The following is a 14,136-nucleotide window of genomic DNA, read 5'->3' as shown; positions in this document are numbered from 1 at the left end:
TCGGGCATGGACAACTGCTCTTTTATTGCATGGCCCCGAGCAGGAGGGCACCAACGCTTTTCCTCAAAACTCCAACCCACCATCATCTTCAGCACCCTCTGCAGAGTCTATGCCAACCTCCTCGTAGTCCTTCTCGAGGGCAGCCAAGTCCTCCCTGGCTTCGGAAAACTCGCCTTCCTCCATGCCTTCACCGACATACCAGTGAACAAACGCCCGCTTGGCATACATGAGGTCAAACTTGTGGTCGAGCCGTGCCCAGGCCTCTGCTATGGCTGTTGTGTTTGACAGCATGCACACAGCACGCTGAACCTTGGCGAGGTCGCCACCGGGTACAACAGTCGGCGGCTGGTAGTTGATGCCAACCTGCAATACGAATCGGGTGTAGTGATTGAACACCCAAGAATGGACAAAGCCACAATAGCACATTGTAAACACAAGCTATGTTTGAACAAAAGCCACTGCTCACACACAAAACCACTAGGAATTGTACAAGTCTTATGAACTCACTAACAGTTGAGAAAGGGATAAATATGAAGTTGTGCAGCAACGAAAGACCAAAAACTGAAGTTTGATACCGAGCTCCCTCAAGAGATTCGCACCTTTACAACAAATTGTAAGCCAGCGAAAAAAAATGAATGGGGGGCTTTCTTGTTCTTCATTTTCAGTTTGAACTACAGTTTGTTATGTGAAGTCCTACTCCAAAATACACAACTAACATCTACGTAACGTGGCAATATTGTTGGTTCTCAATATTATATATCGTATTCGCATAATCCTTGCACTTTTTTGCCAGAATATCGATGCAAAGTTGGGTGGGGGGGTGCAAGAATTGCGCGGGGAAAACTTTCCACGAAACCTCTGAGAGCGAAAAAGCAAACGAAGTGGCCGCAAATCGGGATTCTCGCACCACCAACTCACAGCAAGCTTTAAGAAGTACTAATTAGAACTTACCTCAACAATAAAAGCAGAAGTTCAACACAAGGCAAGATTTATTTGAGACACAAAACGTGGAAGGAAATAGTCGATAATTAGAATACCATACGCGAAGCTTGTGGGCGTTGGGGGCCTAGCGGTCGCGGTCAGCGCTCAACAGGAGCCCTCAAAACGTAAGCCTAGGACGTCAGCATTGGGCTGATGGCGATTTAACAGAACCGTCCGCAGTTTCCTTCTGATGAAATGAAGTTTACCATCAATCCCAGTTTTAGGCACACGGCAGGCCCAACGCACCTCGGTGGATTTTGGCTGCCGTCACCAGTAGTGAATACAAAACTCGTTGCAATTGTTTAGCGCATGATCTATCACTTGAAACTTGAAGCAGCCTTGTGGCTTCAGTATCGCCCCATAACGTGCCAAGATTACCGACAAAACATACAAAACACGCCGGAACGTGCACTGGCCAATTCGGCTTGGCTTGAATTGAATCTCCATGCAATAGTACGCTTATTGTATAAGAGATGGCGCCAGATGGTGTGCGCTATCATCATTAATGGCGGGAACGAACAGACCACATTATTGCGGCAGTTTTCGGGGGTGCGATAAATACTAGAAAAAAATAGTGATTTTTCTTGGGCGATGTGGGGGGCTGCGAGAAATATGCGAGTGCGAGGATTATGCGAGTAAATTAGTTAGTCCCTTTGGAACTTCCTGGTCCTCTCAATTACGCTAGGCACGACGCACAAGGTAGCAGCGAACTTACCTTAAATCCAGTGGGGCACCAGTCCACAAACTGGATCGTGCGCTTGGTCTTGATGGCCGCAATGGCTGCATTTACATCCTTAGGCACAACATCCCCTCGGTACAGGAGACAGCACGCCATGGACTTTCCGTGACGGGGGTCACACTTTACCATCTGGTTGGCAGGCTCAAAACAGGAGTTGGTGATCTCAGCGACTGTCACCTGCTCATGGTAGGCTTTCTCGGCAGAGATGACTGGAGCATAGGTGACGAGGGGAAAGTGGATGCGAAGGTAGGGCACCAAGTGGGTCCGAAACTCTGTCAGGTCGACATTCAGGGCACCATCAAACCGCAGAGAGGCAGTGATGGAGGAGATGATCGGGCCGATGAGCCTGTTGAGATTCGTGTAGGTGGGCCTTTCAATGTCGAGGTTGCGCCGGCAGATATAAAAGATTGCCTCATTGTCCACCATGAAGCGCAGGGTGAATGTTCCAGGGTGGTGTGTGTGGTGAGAATAGAGTTGTAGGGTTCCACGACTGCTGTGGAGACCTGCAATGATAAGACGTAAAGTAAAGACTAGAATACACCGCTGTTGGTAGACACACTTAAACCTATTTATAACGAACCTCCATAAAACAACTCATTCGATTTCTGCTTGAGCAGCGCACGAGCTTTTTTACCCGCTCCTGAAAGTTGCGATGCGCGGTGGGGGGGGGGGGGGGGGGCATGGTATCGTTTTGGACCTTTTACGGAAGATGGCGGCGACGGCAAAAAACCGCTGAGAATGTCTATATAAAGACTATCGATTTTTTTTATTGGCGCCAGTATGCCCTACTGGCATCAGCTAAATACAGTAAAATCTCTAGAACGAACCCCACTTAAACAACCTTTCTAAAAAATCCCACGCAGTCTTCTAATAGTTCAGTGTAAAATTATTTCACTACTACTACTTGCTTCAGAATACTGAACTTTTAAGAATAACGAGCAATAACTTAGTTCCACATTATATTAACAGCACCTGTGTACTACGAACTCGCGTTCTGAAAACAGTCGTGGCTACCCAGGAGCAGTACGTAAGCAGACGACAAAGCGAATGAACGCCACGCTTCTCGAAAGATGCGCGACAGGGCAGAGGGGGGAAAAGAAAAGGGCGATTTTCTGTTCTGTCTTTTTGATGAAATGCTGACGCTGCTGGTTTAAAAGCAGAAGAGGTAAGGGAGCGACGGCAACACGGGAGGGCAAGGTCAGCGAGGCAGATTGGGAGTTGCAGAGCAAGAAGCATGGGCACTTAAAACCTGAGACAGCGAAGGAACACAAAACCGAACGAGAAAATTTTAGCACTTTTTTTGTTCTTCGAAAGAGGTCAGTAGTAGCGTGTCAGTAGTGTTCACCTTTTTTTCGGTGATTACTTATCGCGCCCGCAAAGGAACTCTGCATTCATGCTGCGGTGATTTGAGACAAAGAAGCGGAAACTGTTTTCGCCAAGCGAGTCAGAAAGCAGGCTGTTGTGACCAAAGAACCAAATCGCACCACAGGAATGTGGATTAGCTGGAGGCCTTTTCACTGCAAGGACCTTTTGTAAACGTGCATATTTAGGCGTTTCTTTGTACATTTGTTTTTCTCGTGAAAAAAAAAAGAGTTCGAGAACCCACCGTTGTAAAAGTGGAACGTTTAGGTCTGCGAAAAATAAGCATGGTGAATTTTTGAGCTTTCACTACGAGCTTGCCAAATAACGAATTTCCACGGTGCCATGAAGTTCGGTATACCGAGATCTCATTGTGAAAATGAAAAGTTCTGTTTCCTGTATAAAGGCCAGGAGTGGTCAATACAGTGGACCGTGCGTCCAAAGTGTCAAGTCAGCAAGTCAGGGTGGTGGTGTGGGCTGCATAGGCGACGAGTGCAAGCCTGGTAAAGGCCTGAGATATAATAACGCAGTGAGTTTACTGTAGAAAAAGTGGTTCGGCTTAGTTCTGCCTTCAGTCTCCCTTTTGTTTAATTTGCGCATAAGTATGCACGTTCAGTACGAAAATTCGGGAAACAGTCGAACCCCGCTATAACAACGCCGCTTCAAAGAAATTTCTGCTGCAACGAAAAAATCACAGTTCCCTGTCAGCAGTCCATAGGAGACAATGCATAAATATTGTCGCCACGATGATCACCTTTTCTTCTGCCGTCCCCCGCTTCAACGAAGCTTCACAATGCGATTCCCGGCTCGGACATTTATTGCTCTACAGGAAACCTAGTCTAACACTGATGCATTTCCAGAACCTGAAAATATGTCGACAAAGTCTAAAACGCGCCTTGGCACCACCAGAAACCACCGCCATTGCCCAATAGTGATGACAATGAGAGTGTTCTGCTTTCGCCGCTGGCTTGCCTTCTAACCGCAGACAATCCGAAGATGAAGCTCGGTTGCTCAGTGCATGCTCTCCTTCTTGCAGCTCCCCCCCCCCCCGATTCCAATGCTTAATTTATTCGCGCTTGGCCAGTGTGGTACTAATCAGAGCAGCTGTTTGTCCACATTATCAACCAAATCAGCTAGCCGGGAGTGATAGATGGTAAGAATGGCATAGAATAAGGCGAAAATCTCCGCTCCACAATACCCTGCCTCAATCTCTGCGTTGTCCAATACACTTTGACGGTAAAAGACTGCTGGTGTTAAGGTGTTAATGCAACTATTTGATACATTCAGTGCAGTTTTCACCATGGCCTCCCTATGCAGGACTGAATCGCGTCGCAACGATGCTGGAAAAGAATAGGAAGCAGCGGACACTTTTTTCGTTTGAAAGGCCAACTCCGGTGATTTTTTGACAATGCAAAGTAATGGTGTATCTATGTTCCTGAGGCACTCTTGTCATGAGCACAATAGCTGAAATGCTCAGGAAGTCTGAAAATAATTTTTAATAGGCAAAAAAGCACAACACAAACTGAAAAACCAACCGGGCACCCTGTCTGTGAATGATGTGCTATTTGGTAAGAAACTGAGGCCATATATTGGTCCCGCTGGCAGAGACTATAAAAACAAAGGCAGACCAGTGAGGTGCCGGCCTGACACCACAAAGGAAGGAAAAAAGCTTTCCCGTGGTATGCTCATGCTAAACATCCCCGCCATTGCCTCTTGGCCAGAAGAATAAATGCTGTAGCGACCGAAGTAGTCATGCCATCTGCTGCGTCACATTCGTTGACATGACAATTATGACGTCACAAAGGCAATGTAGCCAATAATTCGAAAGCGAGGTGAGCTTTTTGAGGCAATCTTCAAAAATTCATTTGCAAACAATCGGCGCATCTCTCAAGCCTGTAATTTGGCATAAATTACAGAAATGTGCAAAGTGTAATGATGAATTTAGTGGGTCATGCAAATCTAGGCAAACACATTGTCAGTGCTAAGCACGAGACGCTCGGCCTGGACTGTCGCTGATTTCGCTAGCTAGGCCTACGCTCCTCCTACCTGGTCTCTGATAACAGTTTTGACTGTCTTCGTTGTTTATTATAATTGGTGGAGGTGCGGGGTATCGATCCCAGTACCTCTCGCAGATCAAAGATTTCGTGCGCGAAGAAGTTGCCCGCCAACTCTCGCTCATCTCTGGCCTACCGGAGCGCAGTGCACCGCTTAGCCCTACTCTACGGACTATTATACGAGATCAAGTGTCTGAGGTCCTTCCTCCGCAGCTGGTGCCACCAGTCAATGCACCATTGATGTATGCCGAAGCAGCAGCACGACCACGACCACAGACGTTTCAAGCGCCACCCCCACTGCCTGCTCCTGTTTACACCACCCAGCCGCCACGACCTCCAGTTCGCTGAGTCCCTAATCCATGGCGCACTGCCGACAACCTACCGATCTGCTTTTCGTTTGGTCTACCTGGGCACGTCGCTCGTCTGTGCAGCCGCCACCCACTCCACTCACGTGAAAACCTACGTCCATATGAGAACGATTACACGTACACTCAATACACCCCAGACCCCGAATTGTACGCTCCTCGTCCAAGCCACCGACCAGCTCCTGATCGCCGATCTCCTTCTCCACGTCGACGCTCGCCCTCCCCGATGCGCCGATGACCCCCTACATTCGACGCGGAAAACTAAATGACGCAGTTCCCGAGGCAAGAACTGCGTCCTCGTCGCAAAGCACAAGCCCTCTTCGTCCGCCGTCGAATGTAATTAATGCCGTTCTTGAAGGTGTACCCGTACTTGCCCTTATTGATACTGGTGCCGCAACTTCTGTCTTTGCAGAAAACGTTTGCCGTTCAATTCGAAAAGTGACAACGCCTTACTTGGGTTCATGTCTTCATACTGCCACTGCACAGCCTGTGCAGCCTGTGACCGCATGTACTGCCAGACTTGTAATTCAAGGAGTGCCCTACACAGTGCAGTTTGTAGTACTCCCGCACTGTTCTCATGACATCATTTTAGGTTAGGATTTTCTCTCCCATCACCAAGCCGTCATTGATTGCGCCCGTGCCGAAGTCGCCCTTTGTCCCCTTGGTAGTGCGCTACCAGTGCATGATCGCCCTTCCGACGCGAAGTTAGTCATTAGTGACGACACCTAAATCCCTCCACGCGCTACTGTCTTCGCACCTGGGTCGTGTTCCACCGTCGTCGACGCTACCGCATTCTTCACGCTTTCCGCTGCTTTCGTTCATCGCCACCTATCACCGCTCCCAATCGCTCTCGTTAATTTTTAAGGTAGTGCGACCAACGTGCCTGTGGAGAATCCGTTACCATTCACGATTACGCTACTTCGAGGCGAAAGTATTGGTTCGATAGAATCATTCGAAACCATCGCTACACTTGACGTTCCTGATGAATCATCGGAAGTTAGTGCCCTCTCCTGTAGTTCCGTGAATGAACCTTCCACTACCGACATTTTCAACCGTGTCATCGACGAAAGCCTAAACCCTCAACAGAGGTGTGAGCTTTTGAGCCTTCTTGACAAGTTTCGACCATCTTTTGACAGTCACAGCGCTACTTTACGTCGAACATCTACCGTATGCTACCAGATCGACACAGGTAATCACCCACCACTACGGCAGCGACCATACCGTGTTTCGCCGACTAAACGCAGTATCATCGATGAACAAGTAGGTGACATGCTAAAGCGAGGCATTGTTCAACTGTCAAACAGTCCTTGGGCGTCACCGGTTGTTTTAGTTAAAAAGAAGGATGGCAAAATACGCTTTTGCGCAGATTATCGTCGCCTGAACAAAATAACACGAAAGGATGTTTATCCTTTGCCTCGAATCGATTACGCCCTCGACTCTTTACAAAGTGCAGAGTTTTTTTCCTCCCTTGATCTACGCTCTGGGTACGGGCAAGTGCCCATGAATCCGGATGATAGGCCAAAAACTGTCTTTGTTACACCAGACGGGTAATACGAATTTAACGTGATGCCATTCGGGCTATGCAATGCGCCGGCAACATTTGAGCGCATGATGGACACTATCCTAGGAGGCCTCAAATGAAACACGTGTTTGTGCTACTTAGAGACGATGTACTGGTATTCTCGCCCGATTTTTCCACGCACCTTCGTCGCTTGGAACAGGTTCTACGCTGCCTCTCTGCAGCAGGCCTCCAACTCAACTTGAAAAAGTGTCACTTTGGAGCGCGCAAGCTGACCATTCTCGGACACGTCTTGTCGAAGGATGGCGTTCTTCCTGACCCCGCTAAGCTACGTGCTGTTCGCGAGTTCCCGGGGCCTGCGTCTCTCAAGCAGCTGCGTAGTTTCATTGTGCTTTGCTCATACTTCCGCCGCTTCGTCCGGGATTTCGCCTCGATCATGCCGCCTCTGACAGACCTACTTCAGGGAGACCGCAATCTATCTGCGTGGTCTCCAGCTTGCGACAGTGCCTTTAAGAAGCTCCGTGAACTGCTTACAACACCACCCATACCACGTCATTTCGACTCAAGTGCTCCCACAGAAATCGACACAGATGCTAGTGGTGTCGGTCTTGGCGCTGTACTCGCCCAACGAAAGCCTGGTTACCAAGAATATGTTGTTGCGTACGCGAGCCACACTCTTGCAAGAACAGAAGCAAATTATTCGGTAACTGAGAAAGAATGCCTAGCGATTATCTGGGCCATTAAAAAATTTCGACCTTATCTGTACGGCCGCCCTTTCGATGTTGTTAAAAACCACCACGCGCTGTACTTGTTATCCTCCCTCAAAGATCCCTCAGGACGCTTGGCACGATGGGCTTGACGGCTCCAAGAGTACGACATCCGCGTCATTTATCGCTCAGGCCAGAAGCACGCCGATGCCGACGCTCTTTCGCGTTCGCCTGTTTCTACTGATATTGCGAGTGTCTCCATCCAAGACAACTTCCTTCCACTATCAGGACCCATCAACATGGCTGTGGAGCAGCGCAAAGATTCGTGGATTGCGTCTCTGATGGATTACCTATCTGAAACACTCGCCCACCCGCCATCTCGAGCGCTACACCAACAAGCCTCTCACTTCGCCATCCGTGATGGAATACTTTATCGCCGCAACTACCACCCTGACGGTCGCGAATGGCTACTCGTCCTACTCAGGCATCTCCGCGCCAGCATATGTGCTGCTTTCCATGCCGATCTGCAGTGTGCGCATGCCTGTTTGTTTAAAACCTACGCCAGGCTACATTTTAGGTTTTATTGGCGCGGCATGTACACATTCGTGAAAAAGTACATTTGATCTTGCACAGAGTGCCAACGCCCCAAGCACGATCCTAGCCGTCCTACTGCACCAATGCAGCCGTTACCGTGCTTAGTGCGACCATTCGACCGGGTTGGAATAGACCTTTATGGTCCTCTACCATATACATCAGCTGCGGAATCGCTGGATTATTGTAGCGATCGACCATCTCACGAGATATGCAGAAACGGCCGCTCTACCAGCAGCGACGGCACGTGACGTTGCGTCTTTCTTGCTGCAACGTTTTGTTCTGCGTCACGGCGCTTCACGTGAACTTTTGAGCGACCGAGGCTGCGTCTTTCCCGTGGATATTATTCGAGAACTTCTTGCAGAATGCCATGAGATTCACCGCTGTACTACCGCATATCGCCCACAAACAAATGGCTTGACCGAGCATTTCAACCGTACTCTTGACGACATGCTTTCTATGTATGTCGCCTCCGACCACACCAACTGGGATCTTATCCTTCCTTACGTAACGTACGCTTACAACACGGCACCTCAAGCAACGACAGGCTTTTCTCCATTCTTTTTACCTTATGGTCGAGAACCATCATCTCCAATTGACACCATTCTCCCCTACCGACCCGACTCATCCGAAGGCACACCAGTTTCCGAAGCCGCGCGTTATGCGGAAGAATGTCGGCAATTAGCTCGCACCGTTACAACACAAGAACAAGGGCTGCAGAAATATCGTCACGACGATGGACGGTCCAACTACCAATTTTCGCCCAACTCTCTTGTTTGGCTGTGGATGCCCCCCAGTGCTGCTCCCGGTGCCTCTACAAAATTTGTCAGCAGGTACCATGGACCTTATCACGTCATAGAACAAACTGCCGCTGTTAACTACCTCATCGAACCCCTCACGGCCACTGTGGACCTGCGTCGCCGAGGCCGCGAAATCGTACATGTGGATCGCCTCAAACCATATCACGAACCACTTGTCCTCACGACACCTTAGAACACTTACTTGGCACCATCTTCACTGAGGGAGAAATATGTAGTGATGAATGTAGTGGGTCATGCAAATCTAGGCAAAAACATTGTCAGTGCTAAGTACGAGACGCTCGGCCCGGACTGTCGCTGATTTCGCTAGCTAGGCCTACACTCCTACATGGTCCCGGATAACAGTTTTGACTCTTTGAACATACCCAGCGAATTTCATTGAGATCCATTGACCTCGAAAAATCGCCGGAGTTGGCCTTTAAGAATAAACGCCCCTTTAAGTTGCTAGCTCACTTCAGCTATATTTTCCTATTTCACTACAACGGAGTTCTTGCTTCTACGAAATACTTTCCGAGCCCCGCGAGTTTCGTTCTAGCGGGGTTCAACTCTATAACTGAAATCCACAAATTTTTCAAGAAACTTATCAATTTCATTATATCCAAGTATAAGTGTACTGACCATGGGCAAAAAGTGGGCCATAGCTGTCAAAGGGCACTGCTTGACTGGACTGGTGCTTTATTAAAGCATCGGCACGACAAAAACAGAGTGCAGTAAAAAAGGTGTGCCTTGCCTAACCCAAACAGAGAGAGGCAACAGAGAAGAGTTGTGGCAGCAGACAAATTGAGCAATAACTGCCAAGCGACCCAGCCTGCAGTTGACAGTTAATCACAACAAAGTGGTTTGCAAAGGTGATGTCTCCTGCATGGCCTCTCCCCGGTGTATTTGTCCGATGGGACTACACGAAGAACAGGAATATTCAGGAGTGCAGCCCACACCAGCCACATGGCTGGGGACAGGTATGCTGTCAGAACACTGGCGCGGACAACTGACATAAAGCAGCTCCTGGGCCAGCAGGATTAGCCAGCAACCGAGCCAGAAAGCCGGGCCGCCAACACCTCCATAGTGTCTGGGTACTCTACGCACAAACTACAGCACAGAATGGGAAGCTATAGAAAGTAAGTACCTGTGGGGCTGGGTAGATGGCGAACTCGAGCTTGCATTTCTTGCCGTAGTCCACCGAGAGGCGCTTCATGAGAAGCGAGGTGAAGCCCGAGCCGGTGTCACCTACAAAGCTGTGGAAGATGAGGAAACCCTGTAGTCCCGTGCACTGGTCTGCCACCTTCCTGATCCGGTCCAGCACCAGATCCACAATCTCCTTGCCGATCGTGTAGTGACCGCGAGCATAGTTGTTTGCTGCATCTTCCTTGCCAGTGATCAGCTGCACGGGGTGAAACAGCTGCCTGCAGCAGTCAACAAGACGATTAATACAAGCCGTGTGTGTTGTGCCAAGAGTTATCAGCCACATCAACTGCACAAACTAGGGCTGGTACTTTGGCAACTACAGTGAAGTATACATGCACTCTGCCCAACAGCCTCTAAACGTGTCCGAGTCTCATGCCCTCTTCTGTATATTTTACTCCCTGTAACATCCTTTTATGACATGATAATAAACTGATTGACTGATTGAAGCATGGGCCTTTGCCTAGTCCGAACAGCACCCCAAGTTGAGACTGCTGAAATCAAAACTGGTGGCTCCTGGACTCCGAAATGATCCGCAATGTGCCAGTAGGCAATCTCGGAAGCCCGGTTCGCGCCTCTTTTTGGGAGGAACATTCGCATGTTTGTGGCACCACATGTTGGTTGGTCCGCACGCGTCGTCACGGTTTGGCCACCAGAAATGATGGCGTGTGCCTCCTTGAGGCCGGCGTGCCTGGGCTCATTCACACCCCAAAAAAAGGCCCATCAGTGCAACAAAGGCCGGCATAAGGTTCACTTTTAACGGACTGAACAAATAATCTAGGCGGCTTAACTACCAGCGCTGTCCTTGGTTAATAATTTTGGTGAAGTTTGTAAAAGACACGCATCGTAAGCAGAGTGCATAAAGTCTCAAGTGTGTTTAGTGGCCACTCGAGTGCAGTATTGGCGAGAATACGCAGATATACGCTCCATAACAATACACAACAGTCTGACTGCATGAAGGATCCTTGCACTATAACTCAATGCAAAATTATGTCCGAAAGCCGAGAGAGTGCATGGTTAAATATATGTACGACTTAATGGTGCCCGAATGAAGGTCAAAGAGGGCAGCCCTCCTTGTGCAGCCCATAAAGAATTGCAGTGGCCCCTTCCGAAGAAGACAGAACCAGTAAAGCTTGCAAGCGAGGGGATAATACTATTCGCTACATCCTGCCCATGTGGCACCTCGATTTTCAATGACATCACCATACTACTGGAGGTGTGCCTCTTCAAGCTGCAGTAAGCAGTCTGTCCTCGTCTCTCACAGCCCCTTGTGCCCACTGCAGTAGTTTCACCCACACCACTGCGACAAACTTGCGTGACGAGCTCTGCCTCCATTATGGTGGCAGCCACCCCGAGGTTGCCAATCCAGCACGGAACATCCGTGCTGCCTCAACTGCAAGTCCAACCAACAAACTGGGCTGCCTGTTTTCGCAGGTCTAGGGCAAGGGCACAGTAATACTCTCTTCTCGGGATGGCTCTACGATACGCTGGAACAGTTCAAGACCACTGTCAAAAACATCAACAGGTGAGGAAATGCAGCGGTCGAGAAGGGCCGCTCGTTTTGCGACGCTATCGGCGGTGGCGGCCCAATGACATCGGCAACGTACGCAAACCTCCACGAGTACGCTAGTTCCTCCCACGAGCTCAGCCACCAGACCGCCCCTTCCTACGAGAGCACCAACTGCTACCACCGAGAAGGATGCGTTGTTCGCCTCACTAGCTGCGGCCACACATGCTGTGCTCGTGTTGCTGCCGACAGACTGCAGTCCACCAATTATGTCCCGCGGCTCTTGCTGCGCATTACGCCATCACAATGGGGAACATTGGCTAGTGTTGCTTGCATAACAAGGCCAACAGGACGGCCATCCAAGAGTTCGAAGAACTATTTTTTGTCCCTTGGGCATGTGCTACATCCTCCCCCCCCCCCCCCCGCCTTTAACAATTTATACGCGCCTTTTCAACCAGTTTGTTTTTCTACTTTTGCAATTACTTTCTACGACCTCCTTGGCAGCTTACCCGATCGGCTGCGCGTTGCGGGAAGCAGATAGAATGACCCTTAATATGCGAATTCCGCGAAGTGGTTGAAGTTTGTAAAAGAACTATACAAGCCGTGCGACCATAAGAAACTGCTGCACACCTGTAAGTGCCAGTACGGACTTCGTCAACGACTGTGGGTTCGAGGTCGACATAGACGACACGAGGCACGGGCTTGCCGGCTCCGGTCTCACAGAAGAATGTCTTGAAGGAGTCGTCTCCTCCGCCGATCGTCTTGTCACTGGGCATCTGGCCGTCGGGCTGAATGCCATGCTCCAGGCAGTAGAGCTCCCAGCAGGCATTGCCGATCTGAACGCCCGCTTGTCCAACATGAACCGATATGACCTCGCGCATTTTCTTCGTTTAGCTGCGGCAGAATAGGAAAACAGGCATGTCGGTAAGCACCAATGACAATCTTTGAGGCAAGAGTGTTTATGAGGTCAGTATGTTCTAGGAATTAGCAGTTTGCATGAATTGACAGGTCAGCAATGGTGTCGCCGAAGAGAGGAGGGGTTTAAAATCCCAATCATCAACCCCCCCTGAAACTTTATGTGCATACAAGCAAACACACGCGTACAGGGCAGTTAAAACACCCCACAACAGCAAAATTGCAAGCAGAAAGTCGTGTCAAGCTGACTGATGCGACACATTTATAACTTGCACTATTGCCATATTTGAATTCGCAGAGCACATGACAAACCACAAGGTGTAACCACGCTCACAGTAAAATTCCAAGTTCCAGTAAAATTCCAAGTTTGGCTCTCTGCCATGCTAATGAATGGCACGTGCGCACCACATGGTCTTTCCTCAGTGTCATGTCTCAGAAGGACGGGCACGAAGATCAGGAATATGCGGGACCGCCAGCCACACCCGACGCTAACGCCATGGGACAGTAGCTCGAGTTTGACACCGTGGCGATGGACCGACTGCCAGTGCAGGGCAGCTCCGGTGGCCACGCCCGAGAATGAAGCGCCATGCAAAGCAGCAACTTCTCTCAACCGCGCCTCAATATGTCGGTTATCACAAATAACGATTAACCGCAACGTTTTTTCTTGACATTCAACATGATATTCGTAAAACATGCCAAATACAGTCTTGCACTTGAGCTGCTTACGCATGTAAAACGTTTTCAGTAAGAGCATAGAAGACAAATAGAGAGCGCACCAAAGCGTGTACCCGCATTTTTCAGTGTCTAGTGTCGTTCAGACCTAACGATAGAAGACTATGGTTACGTCAGACTTGCAAATGATGAATCTTGAAGTTGCGTCCAGCGTGACAGCACCGTGCTGTGCACAGCAAATGAACCAGGCAAATGAAGACTACGTACGAACGAAGATACATCAAGGAAACTTTCGCTTGCAGATAGTACCACCTGATGATGCAGCTCACTCATACCATGTCTCGACGTCAGTGTACAGTAGGAACCGAAACGAGTTTTCAAAAGCATGATCCGAGTTTTCAGGGTGCATATGCGCTTACATCTAGCAGCCATTGGCTCACTGTAGGTGGCACACCCAGTTATTAAACAAGATACCAGTACATTTCCTACGCTCTCAAAGTCTTGGCTTATTTGACGCTAAAGAAAGAAAAAGAAACAAGTGAAAAATTCTGTCAGTATTCCTTAAAGGGGCCGCTCAAACACTTTTTCAAGTACATTTAATGAATTTAGTGGAAGATCTTGTTGTCTCACGAATTCAATGACAAACATTTCAGGAATCCGTTCAGTACGAGCGGAGTTAAAAGATTCCTTGCATGTGGCAATGGCATTCTCTCTTCTTGTCCCGACGAAA

General features: G+C 49.1%; 1 pseudogene; it reads right to left on the bottom strand.

Moving 5' to 3' along the window:
- Positions 1 to 12,715, bottom strand: LOC142775775 (tubulin alpha-2/alpha-4 chain-like; annotated as a pseudogene).
- Between the last annotated feature and the right edge of the window lie 1,421 nt (positions 12,716 to 14,136).

This window comes from Rhipicephalus microplus, chromosome X, assembly GCF_043290135.1.
Source record: "Rhipicephalus microplus isolate Deutch F79 chromosome X, USDA_Rmic, whole genome shotgun sequence".
Classification (NCBI taxonomy): domain Eukaryota; kingdom Metazoa; phylum Arthropoda; class Arachnida; order Ixodida; family Ixodidae; genus Rhipicephalus; species Rhipicephalus microplus.
The sequence above is the reverse complement of the archived record's forward strand: the minus strand, read 5'-3'. Positions and strand labels throughout refer to the sequence as shown.